Below are 18,314 nucleotides of genomic sequence, written 5' to 3'. Positions count from 1 at the left end.
CGGCTTAATAGAGAATACTGAGACATCACCAATATGACTTTGGTTTTGATCTCAGCTTTACAATCATACTTTGGATGTTAACCAAAAATTACAATACACATTTGTGAACAAATTAGGGACATCAAAATACACTCACGAATTTTTAACTGAACTTTACAATATGAAAATATCTACAAGCTGTATTTAATTACCAAAATATATATGAGCAAGTTTATCATGGTTGCAGCTAAGTTCGTGTGCTTGGCCGATGATCTATGTACTAGTAGTACTGTATTAGTCGATAAATGTATGTTTAATCAATGTGCCAGTAGTATTGCAGCTAGGCTTCTTTGATGAGTGACATAAATACTCCACTAATCCATACTACGAGTGCACTAAACAATCTACTAGCATAATAAAAAGAAGAAGAACTAACTGCACTACTCCGTACCGCAGGCTGGGTGAGTAATTTTAACTAGGAACATGCCTCATTTACTACCGCCCAGGTCACAAATGTTAATTGCACTGATGGGTAGCCTGCCACCCTGCACCTTGATCATAAACACACCAGTCTTTCTGCATCAAATTCAGTTATAGCTGGCCACGTCTACTTTATTAACAATGTGCATTCGCTCACTTATCCATGTGTATTGCCGCAATATGCAATCAATCGCTATATTAAGTACGAATCGTCTAGCAGCAATCATAGATCAGGATAACATCCTCGCGTGCCACCATGTCCCAAAAATTCGCGTTCGGTATATATATATATATATATATATATATATATATATATATATATATATATATATATAGTGTTACTATTCATCACCCAGGGTGCAGAATAAGTTATTCTTCACCCGAGGTAATCTTACGATCACTTCATAATTAAATTACGTTTCGAATTCAAATAATTACATTCGTATTGATTCACTACGTAAAATTTGACATAAGAAAATAAAAATATAGGTCATAAGACAAAAAAAATTACAGTTTATGTGTATTTTAGACTATGTTTTTACGTTTGTAATTGTACATAACATAAAATATTTTTTACGGCGATTATATATTTTCTTACGGTCCCGTTTTGCTTCGGAAATAAGACAAAACTTACGGAACGTAAAATTACGGTGCATTGATGGTAAAATAGAGAGGGATGAAGAATAACTATTCCTCACCTAGGGTAACGAATAGCGCGACCCTGGTCTTATGTATATATATATATAAAGTCTATTAGTAACCCAGGGTGAAGAATAAGTAATTCTTCACCCTGGTCGATCGACCAAGCCAGCCATACTTTCGGTCCAACCACGCCACGGTCGTGAGATGGAAAAAAAAAACCACCGTCCCGTGACTGTAAAATTACAGCATGGTTGAGCTAATCTTACGTTTTGGAGGTTGACTCAAACTAGCCCACCTCCACGTCCTTTTCTAGTCCGCCGCGAACAGTTGTTTTTAGTATTTTCTAAAAATAAGAGGCCGCGAACGGTTTTGAGAGTATTGACGGCGAACGGCGGCGATGTGCTCCACGGGTTGGCTCGAAGGGAAGCCGTCGGTGCATGGCGGTGTGCTGCTCGGCGGTGTGGTTAGAGGACGGTTGGCTCGAGGTTGTGTTCGTCGCTGGGCAGGTGATCTGGCGTGATGTTTGGCGGCTGCCTAGGTCTTGGGAGGCGCCATGATTGGTGATCGCGGCGCAGCTTTGGGTTGTGATGGCGATGTCATGAAACTGCAGTGGGTGGTTGTGCCTGATCTGCTCCGTGTGTGTAAGTCCATGGGAGGAGGTGAGCATCTTCAATTCTAATGCTCTCTTTTACAAATTTTCATTATGAAGGGTTCAGTACTAGATTTGCTGTGTTGTCATTGTTATCTGGGAGGTGATGATGTGTTTTATTTTGCAAGAGCTCATGGAAGAACCGGGAGATCAGTTGTTAGTCACTGTCGTGCTTCTTCCTTTCTGAATAATCTTGGGGAGGGCCAATGACAGAGTTTTACATCAGTTTTTGGGGACAGGTAGAAAACAGAGAAGGGAGGGGATAGGATCGAGCGCCCACAGATGAAAGCTGAACCCATACCGTGTTTCCTTTTGTTTCTTATTAGGCCCTTGTGCTCCTGGATTTTTTTTTTGGTCTAATGGCTGTTACTTGGTGCGTGCGATGGGAGGTCCAGGAAGTACTTCTCAGCAAGAGCAATGCCTCTGCATGTGGCAACAAGATCCAAGTAGATTGCTTGATAACCGACTATAGGATTCATGCCTCTTCTAGCCTGAACTTAGTAAGCTGCGGAAATAAACAATAGAAAAGGTAAAGAACCACCACAGGGATATGCAACAGTGGGAGTTTTGAGTACTATCTGGATGTGTTCTCAGTTCTTTTCTGGTATATATGCTTGTGTGCCTCTCCTACGTACATGGTGTTTTTTTGGATAGGTTCGTGAGATACAAGTGGATGATATTTATGGATTGCACTTGGCTTGTCATGTGTTCATGACTGCCTGTCAGAGCTGGTATCCTCAGCAAACTGTTTTTGCTTCTTGTAAAGCGGGGTGTGACAATTTTGTCTAAAGAAGTAACTTAGATACCACCTTATGTGCCGGTGTTTGTGTTCTTGCATGTAACACTCTGTAACTGCTTCTTTGGATCACTCTCTAGTGTTTGCACTGTGGTGGGTGGTGGTCGATTCGCAGCACCGGAGCAGTTGTGCAGGGTCGCGGGTGGTCGTCGATTCGCAGCACCAGAGCAGTTGTGCAGCGTCGCGGGCGGTCGTTGTGCAGCGTTGTTGGTGGTCCTCGGTGTCAGGCTACGTTGACTATTGACTTGCTTGTTGATGTGGTCTGCATCTCCTCCCACCACGATGGTCGGCAACCAGGCCTTCACTGCTGGAGCTCTTCAGTATCGCCCCCTCTACATAAATTTGCAGGAGTATGTGTCCATTTATTCCCAGTATGGCTACAGTTAGTGAAAGTAATTTAGTTATTTGAATGAAGATCATGTCCCAATAGGCATAGGCTAGGCATTGCTGTTGCAGTTTTGATCTCCTCCTCCAATTTATTTGGTTTGGTTGTAGCTGTCCTTCAAGGTTAATACTCAGATTTAATATCTTTTTGCCCAGTTCCTATGTGTTGGAGCAGAACCCTTCTTTGTTTTTGTTGATAGACCATGTCATTATTAGTTCACTTCTACTCGTCGTGTAGATTCCATGGTTGATGAAGGAGGGTTTAGTACTGTCATATACCATGTAAATGTTGCCTAAAAGTTTTTTTCCTCTATAAATGAAGCTCTTCATTTACGAAACAGAAAATATTTAGTTTTCTGCCCATAACTCTGAATCTTTGTTAACTTGTGGCTTCTTGCTATGGTCGATTTTTGGTTACTACTAGTGTGTTGAATGTAGACTGTTGGCTTGTACAATATTATTTATTATGTTCCATCAAAAAAATATTCCCTGTAGAAATTTTTGTCAAGGATGTCAATTATCATGTCAAGCCTTTAAGCTCACAATTTTAGAGATATATGTTTACTTCTTGTTTAGGAGGAGAAATAAGAGGTTCTAAGGTTCCTTTTGTTCTTGTATAATTCTATTATTTTTTGTTCTCTTTTGTTTACTACTTCAGTCAAATTCAGAAATTACGGTGTGTAAAACCTATGTTTTTCTAGTCTATTTTGAACGAACTTTTTTGTATTTTTCAGAGTGACTAATTTACAATTATTTTATTCACAGAGCCATAAAGTTTACAGGCACTACTCCCAGCAGGGTTAAGAAAATCCATTTTCAATGGAGTCAATATTCTTTAGAATTTCATTTTGATGACTGTCAGGGTCAGGCGCACCAAAGGATGGACTGTGGTTCCATGTCCAAAGGGACAATACTGGACCGGCAGATGAGCGGGCTCTTGCAGATGCAACTCCTTCTGCTGCTCATCAACCTGTCGTTTCATTCTCTCCTCCTTGGCTAGTCCGTCAAAGGCCACCAGATGCTTTCCGAACAAGAAGTTTCCTGCAAAGAGATGGGAGAGGGCAGCGACACCCAGTGAACATAATTTTGTTGATCCTCCAGCAAGTGTGACCAAGAATGTTGGATCAAAGCTTTGTTCTGGAAGTTCTAATCGATAGTTTCTGTATTGCATACAAAGGGTAATCAATGCTGGGCTAAAGATCTCTGCTACATGTTCCATGGGTTGAATATAACCAATCATGTTGCTTATTTTTAGGAGAAGTTCAGACCTGTGAGAAACCAGATGTAAATTACAAAGCTGCTCCTATTTATATATTTGTAGATGTTCTTTATTGTGCCTAGTTGCTGTAACGTAATTTCTTACGACTGCCAGAGCGGTTCATTTTATTTGCATCATCCAACACATTTAAGTTGTCACTCGAAATTTTAAAAGGTTTGCCTATTACTTTGCTGCTCTGATCTATTTTATACAATTTAAGTTGGGTTTTAATGTATTTTTGGTGGTTTGATGATGTTGTTATCTGTTAAAGTTATCATATTATGGTAACTGGGAGAGTGATGGCCAACCATTCATTTCCTTTAAGGCAATATCTACCATGTTCAGATATTGACAACCAGTCCACCAGGGAGTTGATAAAAGGCTAGGGGTGTAACTTTGACGTGCAAGCACTCAGAATCACCAATAGTATTAGGAAATGAGCTTATATGTAACAGTCAAGAAGTAACAGTATGTATCATACTCTGACATGACCTTACACCATACACTTGCTAAACCAACGGTGCAAAAAAGAAAATGTCTCAGTATAATTGTGATGCATGAATATGAAGCAGCAATGCAGACCACATAATCACCAGCGGGCATGTCATTCATGTGCCAAAGATTCCAAAGAAAGCCAGTACTACATCCAACAATCGTCAAACAACAAAAAATGCAGCAAGAGCACCCACTACATCCTCTCCCTGGAGCGTTATGGACGGAGCAAGTCTACCTAAATACAGGGGAAAAGATATATGAATCAGCTGCGTTCTGAAGCACCTCGAAGCAGAACCATGACTGCTCGCCGAGACGAAGCCATCCCACTGCGGCCTTCTCGCGTGGGACGGTTGCTCCAGTGAAGGCATCTCCACGCAGAAACGAGCTGTCTCACCACCGGCCGCGGCGACTACTCTCCGGACAGGGCACAGCGGCCACGGCGCATCCCTGCGCGAGGCTCTCATATGGCAGCAGTCCCTCTCCGGGAGACGATCCGTGAAGTAAATTTATGGCATGCAATCCATTTTCATACGTTGCATGTAGCTGTGACGGAGCGTTAGTTGTTCTGTAACTTTACAACAGGAATTTAAGTTTCATGCAGTGCGTGGGATGCATGCGTGTGCGCTTGTTCTTCTGAGGTAAATTTACGGCGCATGCGACATCTCGACTGTAGCGTTTCGAATTCCTCACCCAGGGTGACGAATAGCGCGTCACACACATACGCGCTATTCTAATGCAAGTATAACAAATTAAACCATGAAGACATGTGATATTGTTGGTTTATTACTTTGTCATATTGGTGGAGATTTGGTTTAAATATGTTTTTAGGCTTGGCATATGGAAAAACTCAAAACCAATATAACTCTTATTATAAACATAGTTTAAATTTAACATGATGCATGCATATTCTCAATCATATACATTACAATTATAACATAATTAACACTATTATTAATATTTAGTAACATTGACATTTAATTAATTATCATAAAAAATATTAAAAATCTATTTACTATGCATGTGATGTATAAAAATGTGTTATGTATAAATATAAAAGTTTAGTACAAATATTTATTTTGTTTTCCCCCTCAAATATATTACTGGCATGTTTCGGCATAGTTATTTGTATTAAAATACAAAGAAATTAGGACAATATAAAATGTCTTAGTACACAGAAAAATGAAATTCGGAACTCCAGTCTTTCCTTATGTAAAATTGTACATATTACAATTTGAAGTTAAGAAAACAAGTATAGTGAAAGTTATATATTTGAATGGTAATTTATATCTAATCTATAAATTTTTTTAACATTACGATATTATTAATCAATGTGTGATACTCTTAAAAACATAATATGTATTTCAGTAACCAGTATTATTAAAAAGCATTATGTTCCTCCTGTAAATATATGATGACAATAAATAAATGAGTGAATCATCGACTACGTGTATGGTACATGATTGCATTATTTATTCTATTAAGGATAACTGTCGCATCCGGTCATGCTTACCCGGCAATGGAATATGTGCGGAGATCGGGCGTCGCTTTGGGACAGCGCCGCGCTTGAATGCCGACTTTAATGAAAAGTCAAATTTGCTTCTGGGACGACATGAATGTGATGCTGGCACTCTGGAAGGCGCAAGCCGACTTGAATGCACGACAACTGCTTCCCACAGGAGAGATTTTGGGGTGGATCCGAGTGGCTAGCACGTGTGTGGCAGCGGTCGGGATGCCTGCAAAGCCCCTTTGGTTTATGAAATAACGGACGTCTAACTAGTCCTTGGACCGATAGGGCAAACATATGCAGACAGTTTAAAAGTAAGTGTGGGAGATGCCCTTACGGATGGGCCAACAGAAAACTCATAGATTCCCGCATCATGAGGTACAAAATGTTAATGGCAGATGAAGACAAACCCAATTAGTCTGTTAGCATCGAAGCAATATCAATCGGTCCTGATATTGAAAAGAAATACACATACAAAATGTAAGCTATAGTAATCTGACTGGCCACTGTCCTGAGGCCTAAGCTGTAGTGTCAGTCCTCTTCTCGGCTGGACTAAAGTGCAGGGCAGGCGAGTGACCGAACAGTCGCCAGAACAATCGAGGGAGTACGGCATGGATTAACTTTCTTTTTTGAGACAAACGGCATGGATTAACTGAAGAGCTTACTTACTACCTTTGTCTGAGTTTATTAGGCCGTGAGCCACGCGAGGACGTCCGGATTTATAAGGCCGCTGCGTGCATGCTGTTTTACTTTTGCCTTGATGCGCGTGTAAGCCGCTGCATGTGGACTTTTGCTTTGTGCATGCAGATAAGTAGGTGAATCAATAAATCTAATTATTACTGTTTCATGGTTCTGCTGTTTTGGTCTTTGGGACTAATAATCTCAGACGGAGGTAGTATCACTCAGCGGTTGGAGTTGATCCATCACGAGTAGTAATGAACAAGCCGCTGGTTCCCTCGTGCCCCTTCGCTTGCGTGCGCTCAACCCTCTCCGACGCTGCTGTTCCGCCGCAAGGAACGCCGGCCGCCGGCCAGCAGACGCTGGCGTTCGTCTGCCTTTGCTCAACTAGGCTTTTCTTTCAGTCAGACTGTTGAGTTGCCGGCTCACTTCCAACAAAGGAAGAACAAGCACTCTGCTTGAGACCAGAGGTACTGGTACGCAAGTACTGTGTAACTTTTTTTTTGCGGGTACTCCCTCTATAACTTAATACTTTCTTCGTCCGGAAATACTTATCGTAGAAATTGATGAAAATGGATGCATCTAAAACAAAAATACATCTAGATACATCCATCTTCCCGACAAGTATTTCCGGACGGAGGGAGTACTATAAGACTTTTTTAACACTGTCATGTTAAGTTACAGAGGAAGTACCGAATGCACTAGTTTCAGAAGAAAAAACACCAGCAGCAACAACCAGGAAAAAAAGGACACATTGAACTCCTGGACCTTTCACCGCACACCATCGGCAGCTACGATATGGGTAGATGAACCTCTCTCACTCGACAAGTGCTGATAAATGTGTCTCCATCTCCTGGGATAGATCATCAAGAACCTCGCCTCCAAGGTATACTACCACTATGCAGGCTTGTGTTCGGGCCTGTCGTAAGCCGCTATGTTCTGCGGCTCGCACTCCGGGCTCAAGAGCCGCACCAGCGAGGCCGATGCCGAGCTTGTGCAGATCGCTCCACAGGACGCCCACTTCAGGCTCCTCGGGACTGTTATCCTCGGACCTGCATATATATATGACCGATGCATACACTGCTGGGTTAGTAAACACAAATACTTTTAAGGTTTAAGTTGCTTGATTTTGACGACTAGTAACACTCAAAACAGTGCTCATATAAAGCATGTATACAGAGACAGATACAGAAAGAGCACGGACGATAGTATCAATATCAACAAACAAATACGCGTATGCATGCCTGAAGATGAGTAAGTAGAGTATAAGTTAAAGTATTTGGCGGAAGAAAGAAATACTACCGTAGTGAAGGCGACAGAGCACCCAGGAAGCGAGGGCGCCACCGACAGAGAAGATGCCCGCGGTGTGACGCATCAGGAGGGAGCAGGGCTTCGACTCCGGCCGCATCACCTCCCCGTCTGACCATCCCAGTGCCTGAGAGCATCTTCAACAGGCGCCGAACGCGCCGCGCGCAAAAGACAGCTTTGCCGTGCGTCTATCGTCTGGTTTGGCGTGGCGCGCAGCACTGGCTCCAGCAGCCGCGCAAGATGCAGCGCGCGCGCGCCGTTCCAACAGCGCGCAAAAATGCAGCACGCGCGCTCATTTAACATTTTCGGAAGCATAGATAATAAGATAATAAAAAACGATAAATTGCATAGATAAAAAAACGATACAAAGGTATTTTACATGGGTGCAACTAGATAGATAGTTCGAAAGCATAGATAGATAGACCTACGGTGCAACTAGATAGAAACTACTACGGCATACATAGATAGAAACTACTCCAAGTCGCTACCATCATCACCATCATCATCCTCGTCGGTGTTGTCCGAGGTATCGAGCCATATGTCGTCCCAACGTTCATCGTTTGACGTGAAGATCGACCTCCCACATGCTTCAACGATATCGCACTGCGCATTCGCCAATGCCTTCCGCCGACGCCGGTCCGCCCACTCCGCGCGGCGCCTTGCCGTCCTCTCCGCCCAGTAGGCACGCTCGTCGGCGACGTCCTCCAGGTGGCGACGGCGCCACTCCGCCATGGCTCGCTCGTCCTCCTCGGCGATGAGGAGGCGGCGGCAGCGCCGAGCGTGGTCGGCACGGTCCATGTTGGTGATGAGACGCGGCGGAGGGGCGACGCGCTGCGCCTGCTCGCGCGTGAAGACGTCCCGGAAGTTCATCTGCGACCGGGGCCTATCCAAGCGCCACGCCGCCGCGTCGTACGCGCTCCGGAACGACCCGAGGCCGAGCCGGACGTCGCCGGACCGGATCTCGGCGGAGTACCAGCCGTTGGGGCGCTCGCGGACGCCGCGGTAGCCTGAAGAACCACGGCGACGCGGCGGCATGGTGGCGCGATGGTGGCGCGGAAAGCGGTGGAGCGGCGAGGTGGCGAGGTTGTGAGGGGAGGGCGCGTGGTTTTATAGGCGCGCGCGAAGCGGCGCGCCAAATCTACCGCGCCGCGTGCCGCTTTCTCCTGCGCGCGCGCAAACGCTTCCCGCCCGCGGTAAGTTCCCGCCACCGCTGGAGCGCGGAACCAGTCGGCGCGCGCTAAAACCAAATTTTACCGCGCGGCCACGCCTTTTGCCGCACCTGTTGGAGATGCTCTGACATAACGCCATCGTGATCCTTGTCTTCCTTTTGTTTTTTGCAGCACTTCCTGAAATTGTTTCCAGTTAGCTAGTTAAATCTACTCCCTACTGGCAGAAATTTAATGTTTTACAGGGTAAGTTCTGATAGACTCGTACGTGCTCTGGTTTCTCAGCGATCAATGGTTACGCGTCTATATTTGGTAATCATCTAAAACTGAGAGGATTCAGCTTCAGCGGCAGCTAATCGATTTGAACTACAGTGATGCGCTACAAACTGATATCCAGAAATAATACATGTTTCAGAGAAAGATAAACGAGTGAGGTAAGAAATGTGTGCACCACTGCAATTCATGTTGTCTTTCAACAAAAGTGGGCTGTACATTTTACCACACTGAGTAGTACTACAAAAATAACTAACTAGGCACACATACATCAATACAATCTTTCGATGCAGTATTCATCTCTGACCCACGGTTAGCGATTCACCGGTAGGCGGTAGCAACCATGGAGACTAAGGTAAGAGGCCCTACTCCGCTTGGCAATGGCAGTTTCCAGTGGCCACTATGCGCCGGAAGTGGCATCGCTAGCACAATCAATCAGGTGGAATGTGGGCGGGCGCCTACCTGCAGGAGGGCGTCGTGGAGGAGCTGCCCGGCGGGGCGGGGCCGAGCTTCGATTGGGAGGAGAGACAGGCTGGGCGGCCTGCCGTGAGCTGCGGGCCACCGGGACCGGGGACGCCGGATCTGGGCGGCGGTGGGGAAGACGAGGATGGAAGGGGAGCGAGGGCAGAGAGCGTGTGGGAGGGGCAGGCTGCGTGTAATTTTGGGCCGGCTTCCGAGTGTAATTTTGGGCCAGCTTCTGGGTTTATTAGGCCCCTCTTATTTTGGGCTAAACTTTGACTTAAAATTTTAACTAATGAAATGTAAACTATATGTCACAAAAATTATATTGTTGGAAAGCTTTTTCAAATACAAATCGAACAGCATAATTTTGTTAGCATATACTTCATAGTTTAGTAGTCTATAGATGATCAAAGTCAGGCCCAAAATACAAAGAGGCTCAATAAACCCGAACAGAGGTAGTATACATGAATACTACACCTGAACTTGGATGGAGGGGCCCAATAAGGCACAACATCTTTTGAGCTTGGATGAAAAGTTCAGGTGTGCGGTTGCCTTTCTTCCACTATTTTAAAATAAATATTCTCGGCTTTCATATTAAATCTGTAGGCCTTAGATTTCAGAATGGGGGGATACATGTTTATCCAAGCAAAATGTTTGATGTGTATGTACATTATTGTTAACTTAATTAGACTCACCAGTCCCTCTCATACTATTACACAAGTTAGTCAATTCCCATATCAAATTCATCTGAATTATTTATGTAGGATTCACTCATAGCTAAACATACATAAAGGGTGGTTGCATAGCCTCATATGGCATTTATGTCTAGACTACGGTGAGTCGATCTCCTGCCATTGAACGGATTGTCGCTTCTCTCATCTAGGCTCCATCGATGGCTATTTCGGGGCACCCTTAATGCATATGTTAATTGTTCGATAGTCAGATGGACTTGCACGACATTGAACTACTGTGGCCCTATAGCTTGAGCTTGCCGCCGTATTCCTCAGGTAGTTGGGAGTCGTCAATGGCGTCCCGAAGAGTGGCATCGAGGTCCCTATCAACGACAAACACAAACTTCTTTTTTGTCTTGTCATCGATGAAGGGGTAAACCATCTTCCATGCGGCCATGAACATGTAGGGCACATGAATCAGGAACACATGCCCCAATCGCTCAGGGTAATAGCTCTGCATGATGTCGAGCGTTGCCACATAGCCTCGGATGTCGCAGTTTGCATACCCCACCCTCTCAAGTCTATCACTGCCGCAAACTTCTCCTGCCCCACCGACAACCTATAACGACCAAGAAGGAAATAGAGAAACTAAGGCGTGATCCTAATACTTTTGAAGCGCGGCAAAAGATGAAAGAGCTTCAGGTTCTTGTTGAGAACTTGTTGGATCAGGAGGAGATGACATGGCTCCAGCGTGGGCGCGCTAACTGTCTACTGCATGGCGACCGGAACACAACTTTCTTTCACAGAGCAGCAGCAGCGCGGAAGAAAAGGAACTGCATTAAAAAACTACTAGACGATACAGGAGTGTGTAAAGAAAATGATGATGATATAAAGACCATTATATCCGGATACTTCACTGATCTATTCACTTCGCAGGTTCAAAATCCAGACCATAATGTGTTGTCTCTAGTGGAACGAAGAGTAACAGATCCTATGAATGATGCTCTTATGGCACCTTACACGGCTGAGGAGGTTAGGAAGGCACTTTTCTCCATTGGTGATTTTAAAGCACCAGGGCCGGATGGTTTACATGCAGTCTTTTACAAAAGATTCTAGCCAATGCTTGGGGACGATCTAGTCATGGAGGTGTTAAATGCAGTCAACTCTCATGAGGTGCCACGTGGTTGGAATGACACTATCATTGTAATGATTCCTAAGGTAAATACACCCGAGAAAGTCTCACAGTTTAGACCTATAAGCTTATGCAATGTGGTCTACAAAACTATCTCTAAGATGATTGCTGCTAGGCTAAAAAATGTACTTCCAGAAATTATAAGTCCTACACAAAGTGCCTTTGTCCCAGGGAGGCTTATTACCGATAATGTTCTGATTGCATATGAAAGTCTCCATGCTATTAAACAGAGAAGAGCGGGCAAGGAGGGCTGGTGTGTGGTAAAACTAGATATGCACAAAGCCTATGACCGTGTTGAGTGGGTGTTCTTGGAAGCAATATTGCTGAAACTGGGTTTCAAACCTGATTGGGTCAGAATGATAATGGCATGTGTGTCTTCGGTGGAGTACAAAGTGACATATAATTCAGTTGAATCGGAAACAATCAAACCTTCTCGTGGACTTCGACAGGGAGATCCCTTGTCACCATATTTATTCCTGCTATGTACAGAGGGACTTACAGCCTTGTTAAATCATGCAGAGCAGTCAGGAGAGTTAGTGGGAGTTAAGGTTTGTCGTGATGCACCGTTGGTCACCAACCTCTTATTTGCTGATGATTCATTAATTCTCATGAAAGCTAATGTACAAAATGCCACTTGTTTGAAATCACTACTAGATTTATACTATGGTGCCTCAGGTCAGCTAGTAAGTGTGGATAAATCAAGCATTTTCTTCAGTCCTAGCACAGATGTTAACATGAAGGCTCAGGTTTGTGGCACACTTAATATAATGACAGAGGCCATCAATGATAAGTATTTGGGTTTGCCTGCTACCCTGGGTTTGGATAAAAGCGACAGCTTCCAATATTTGATTGATCGTTTAATCTTGAGACTTACTGGATGGAAAGAAAAGTGCCTGTCTTCTGGAGGTAAGGAAGTGCTTATTAAGTCTGTTGCACAAGCCATACCATCTTATGCGATGTCGATCTTCAAAATTCCTAAAAACATTTGCAAAGGAATCACAGATGCGATATCACGTTTTTGGTGGGGTGATGATGCGTCACACAAGAGAATGCACTGGTTTGCTTGGTGGAAGATGTGCATACCGAAGAGCAGAGGAGGTATGGGTTTTCGAGACATTCACTGCTTCAATCTGGCTCTATTGGAAAAACAAGCATGGATGCTTATTGATGATCCTGAGTCACTATGTGCAAAGATTCTCAAAGCAAAGTATTACCCAAATGACGATCTTATGAATGTGGGGTTGAGGAAGAAGGCCTCCTACACATGGCAAAGTATAATGGAAGGAGTGAACACCTTGAAGCACGGCATAATATGGAGAGTGGGCGATGGACAAAAAATTAAAATTTGGGAAGATTGCTGGATCCCACAATCACCATCTAAAAAAGTTATCTCCACTAGAGGTAACCACTTGTTATCCCGTGTATCTGAGCTAATTGATCCTGCATCGGGGGAGTGGGATAGGCAGCTTGTGTACCAAACTTTTTGTCATGTTGATGCCCAGAGAATACTTGCTATCCCACTGCCTATATATGAAATGTCAGACTTCTTGGCATGGAGCTTGACAAAGACAGGGGGTTTCTCGGTAAGATCTGCATATCATGCTGTTTGGGAGGCCCAGTTTGGTCACCATATGCAGGCTGGCTGTAGCTCATCAGCGCCTAAACCCACGTGGAAATCTCTTTGGGGGCTGAATTGTCCTGCAAAAATTAAAATTTTTGTTTGGAGAGTGATCCACAGCGCTATTCCATGCCGGGCGTTATTGGCGGATAGACATATCAAGATAAAAGCCCATTGTCCTTCTTGCAACCTAGGCCCTGAGACCATTCGACACTTGTTGTTTGAGTGCCCAGTCGCCACCGAGGTTTGAAAGCTGCTTGGATTGCATGAGGTAACCACTAAAGCCCTGGTTTTGGACATATCTGGGGAAGTAACTTTAGAATTCCTTCTCAATCTTCCAGATAATCATATCCATGTGTTGGGACTCCCCAAATTCAGAGAAACAATTGCCACTTGCTGCTGGTTTTTGTGGTGGGAAAGAAGAAAGCTAACACATGGAGGAGTAAAGCTTAATGCTTCACAGATCAGTGTAGCGGTGAGATCACTTGCTGCTAACTATATTAATGCTTATTCTCCAAAACCAAAGATCCGACAGGCTGGCTAGATGAGGCCGAGGAATGGGTACGTCAAGCTGAATGTGGATGCGGGGTTCGACCATGATTCGCTGGAGGGATCTGTGGGGGCTATCATTAGAGACCACAATGGTAATTTCGTGGTAGCAGCCAATGAAAAACTGAACATATGCTATGATGCAATTACCGCAGAAGCAATTGCAGTAAGGTTTGGCTTGAATCTAGCCCGTGCCGCTGGATGCAACAAGATCGAGTTAAATTCGGATAGTCTTGAGGTCATCAACGCGCTTAAAGAAGGGAGTTCTTCTTCGGTTGCCAGTGCCATCCTTGATGACTGTTTTTTTATGTCCTTAGATTTTACTCATATCATCTTTGAACACTGCTATAGAGATAACAATAAAGTAGCTCATGAGTTAGCTAGAGTAGTTAAATTCAATCCTCCCGGTGTTTGGCTGGATACAGCCCCGGGGGCGGTTATCCCCCTGATTGTTTCTGATGCTACTATTGTAGCTAATTAATAAAGGAGGTGTTGAATGTCAAAAAAAAAGACAAACCCATCAATTAATAACTCGACTGATGAAAGGAGATTGCTATACGGACGGCAAAATCAGACGACTCATGAACGGCAGTGATAATGTGGCCGCACACATGCATGCCCACAGCGGTGCAACGGCCGTTGGATTTGTTGTCGTCCACACATCGTCCATGTTTTGTCGTTCATAGAGCAGTTTCGCTGATGAAACGTAGCTAGCTAGTATGAAAAATCAATATATGGATGTACCTGGTGCATATTTTGTCGAGGACATAGGCTACATAGCGCTTGAATCCGTCAAGGTCTCGCCGGGCGGGAAAGTGGCGTGCGCCATAGATATATGCCATGGGGCGACCAAGACGATCGAAGCCCTGCATGTCGACCCTCTTCTTTACGATCTCGTCGCGCACCTCCTCGCCGGAGATGGAGCCATGGGGCTTGGTGACACGCTTCCAGGCGAGGTACTGGAGGAGCATCGTCGACGCCTTGCCAATGTTGTAGTCCCGAGCACACAGGAACCGGCGCAGCACGAAATCGTCCTCCTCCTACACGTGCACGATAGCGTAGATCAACAGGTGGATTGTTGTTGCCCACACATACGATACATGTTTTCTTTACAAAGACATTTCCATTCAATCGTTATATTGAGTTGATACAACCACATTGAGCAAATGTCAGGCCTCTGCATAACAAGATGGACAGCCAACACGTCGAAATATGAAATAATTTATCTTGCAAAAAAAGTAAGAATAGAGCAACAACCTAAGATGGAGGCCCAATCTTAAGATTACATCACCATCCATGGTTGAACAAAAACCTCCCTTGCCATAAGCTTCTGTCGGGTAGTCATGAAAAAAAAAATCTCATAGAATAGACCAAGTAAAAAAGCCGATATGTACGATGCATGGTTGGATGGCCAATTCTATAAGGATGATTGACCATCAAGATTGGAGTGCTGATTGGATGTATCTCCTCTCCTCGCAAATGAGAAGAGTGGTTGGCCAGCCAACCACTATCAGCTAATTAAGCTAGCACAGCAACCTAATTTAACCGTGCTGATTGGGAAATGAAGTGGTCATGGGTTTAGGGAGTCGAGGACAGTGACAGGGGTCAGTACTTTGGACAACAGTGTTTCTACTCTAGCCGTATCATTGTGTCATGTCGGGTGTTTAGTGTCGTGTTAGATTCTGGCTTGTACTCACGCGACGAGCTGACGAGGAATCAAGGAGACGATGGATGGATGCGGTAGGGTAGGGTACCTTGGCCGCGGGGTCCTGGGCCTCGGCGACGGCCCTCAGCTCCGCCACCTTCTTCCACTCCGCCGCATCGCCTCCGTCGCCATGGCCGTGCTGGCCCTCATCAGTACCGAAGTCCATTCCTGCTGCAATGGAGGCGCTCGATCTGCTCTGCTCTGGTCTGTGTTGGCCGGTAGAGGGCTGGCTGGTTCTTATAGCCGTAGAAGGCTTGGGATGAGCTGGGTTGCTGCTGCGTGTCTGAGCGAATTAAAGCTGCATGTGACCTCTAAATCATAGGCTCGAGCGTGAGCGTGAGCGAGTGAAGTGTTCCGTCCCTGTCCGTCGGCAGGAACGGAAATGGACGAGACGCACTGGACGCCCACATAGCCACACGTTTCTCCTATAGTATTTAGAGCTCAGTAATTAGGACCCAAATCTCCTCTGCAATCTAAAAGATTGGCAGTACTTTCTGCACTACTAGCTGCCTACTCCATCTAAGAACAAGATTGGTACGTCCGTCTGCCACACTAACATCGTATTCATACGTACTACGTTACGTAACATCCATCTCTCGCAGGTTGCGTTGGTTACACGGACATCCACTTCTCTTCTTCGCTGGAACTTGGGAATTGGTTAGCTATCAACAGTGAACGGTAATGAGTTCATGGCAGACAGACACGTACACCCAAAACCGCTGGGACGGGGTCGGTGGGACCTCACGCTTGAGACTTGAGAGAAAGAAACTTGAGTGCTGCTATACACACGACGTTGTTCAGCCGGTTTGTGCACGATCGCACTCATCCAACCGTGCATGCGTTGGACAAAGTGGAATCCAGCGGCTAGATCAAGCATCGTCCAGTGTTCGGCTGCTGTGTATCGTCTGCTTAGTACTTCCGAAGAAACTTTGCGTCCGGTCGATCGTCCTCACGTTTATTTGCGATTAATTAATGGTCGGGTACACACGACACGAGCACCACACCACAACAGTGTTAAGTAAACTGCTATACTGCCGAGAACGTACACACGTCCTCGCTTGGTGTCTGGCAGAGTGAGTGAGTGGGTTATGGGCCAACGCCCAACGGCGGCGAGATCGCCATCGTTTCCTCGTGAAGCTCGTTCGTTTCGCAATCACCATTAATTGGATCCGCCGCTGACACACAGGCAGACAGACAGATTTCATTCATGCATGCCGTCGCTTAATTCCTCTGCCTCCTCTTTTATTCGGAATAATTCCTCTGCCTCCTTTGCAATTAGGCTGTTAGAGCAACTTTAATAGAACGACCCATTTCGTCCGCGGCCGTTCGTTTAGATCGGCACGGACAGAAAAGGCGGCCCAACGCGCCGACCCAAACGGACGCGCGGACCCATTTCCGGCCCATTTTTTAGCCTGATTTGCGTCGGCGTGGACACACAACGGACGTATGTGCGTTCGCCTACTCCTGTCCCCGGGCCCGCTGGTCTGTGGCACATCGGCCTCCCTCCTCTGGCCAACAAGCAACCCTCACCCCCCGCCTCCTTCGTCACTGACGCCACCGCCCATTTTTGCAGCGACTCTTCCAGCTGCCGCCGCCTCCACATCCGCCCAGCAACGCCGCCCTTGCCCCCAGTCGCCCGCCGCCGCCGGGGAGCAAACTAGTTCCCGCCGCCGCTTCCCCAACCGCACAGCTGCCCGCGACCAAGAAGACGCCTGGCCGCCCCCGCTACATACGACCGGCATGCTCGTCGGACGCCGTCACACTCGTCGCACGCCGGCAGGGCAGCTAGCTGGTCTGTGGGCGCCGCGTCTCCCCTCGCCGGCCGTCTCCTTCTTCGACTCCCGCAAACTGTTCGATAGTTTGCCAAGGTACGAAAATGGACTCTGCCGACGAGTACTTTTTCCACAATTTCATTTGCGACTCCGACGATTCCCAATATGTAATTTGGTTGAGCATATATGGACTCATGTTGGCAACCAATAGATGTATCTTCTTTTATTCGTTTGTAAAACTAAGTGAAACATTTTTATTTTTATTTGGCCTGTAAACTATACTATTTATTTGGGCGGAATATTTTGTTTGTTAAATTATCATTTCATAATATGCTGAATGCAATGCACAATTGGATGGTTAGCCGGCCTCACCTGCACATATGGGTCAGCGCATTGGGCGCGCTGCTGACCCATATGAAAAACAGGGCGGACGCCGAACTGGCGGCCGACCCAAACGGAGAATAAACGGACGAAATCACCGTCCATTTGGGTCGGTCCATTGGAGTTGCTCTTACCATTCATTGGACATGTGGTTTGCAAACTCATCAAAGTCCGCTATTAGGCTGTGGAGTTCCAAATCCAACACCAACCGATAGATTGCAGCACGTGCTGACGCAGTACCTAGGGCAGATCAGCCTAGTTTTTAACTTTTTATACATCATCTTATGCGTCGTCATTAGGTTCCACGAATTTAAACTTTCGGCAAATTGACATGTTCACTTTCACACTTATA

General features: G+C 45.5%; 1 long non-coding RNA gene and 1 pseudogene across 1 annotated transcript; one reads left to right on the top strand and one right to left on the bottom strand.

Annotated features, from left to right (window-relative positions):
- Positions 1-1,226: 1,226 nt before the first annotated feature.
- Positions 1,227-4,280, top strand: LOC123082633 (uncharacterized). The gene is made up of 2 exons (XR_006439081.1): positions 1,227-2,896; positions 3,696-4,280. It is a non-coding gene; the product is annotated as an uncharacterized lncRNA (long non-coding RNA).
- Positions 4,281-7,348: 3,068 nt separating this feature from the next.
- Positions 7,349-16,093, bottom strand: LOC123087606 (phosphatidylinositol transfer protein 3-like; annotated as a pseudogene).
- Positions 16,094-18,314: the final 2,221 nt, after the last annotated feature.

The sequence above is a fragment of the Triticum aestivum genome, chromosome 4A (assembly GCF_018294505.1).
Source record: "Triticum aestivum cultivar Chinese Spring chromosome 4A, IWGSC CS RefSeq v2.1, whole genome shotgun sequence".
In the NCBI taxonomy this organism is placed as follows: Eukaryota; Viridiplantae; Streptophyta; class Magnoliopsida; order Poales; family Poaceae; genus Triticum; species Triticum aestivum.
Note: the sequence above shows the minus strand (reverse complement) of the source record. Positions and strands in the feature narration are given on the sequence as shown.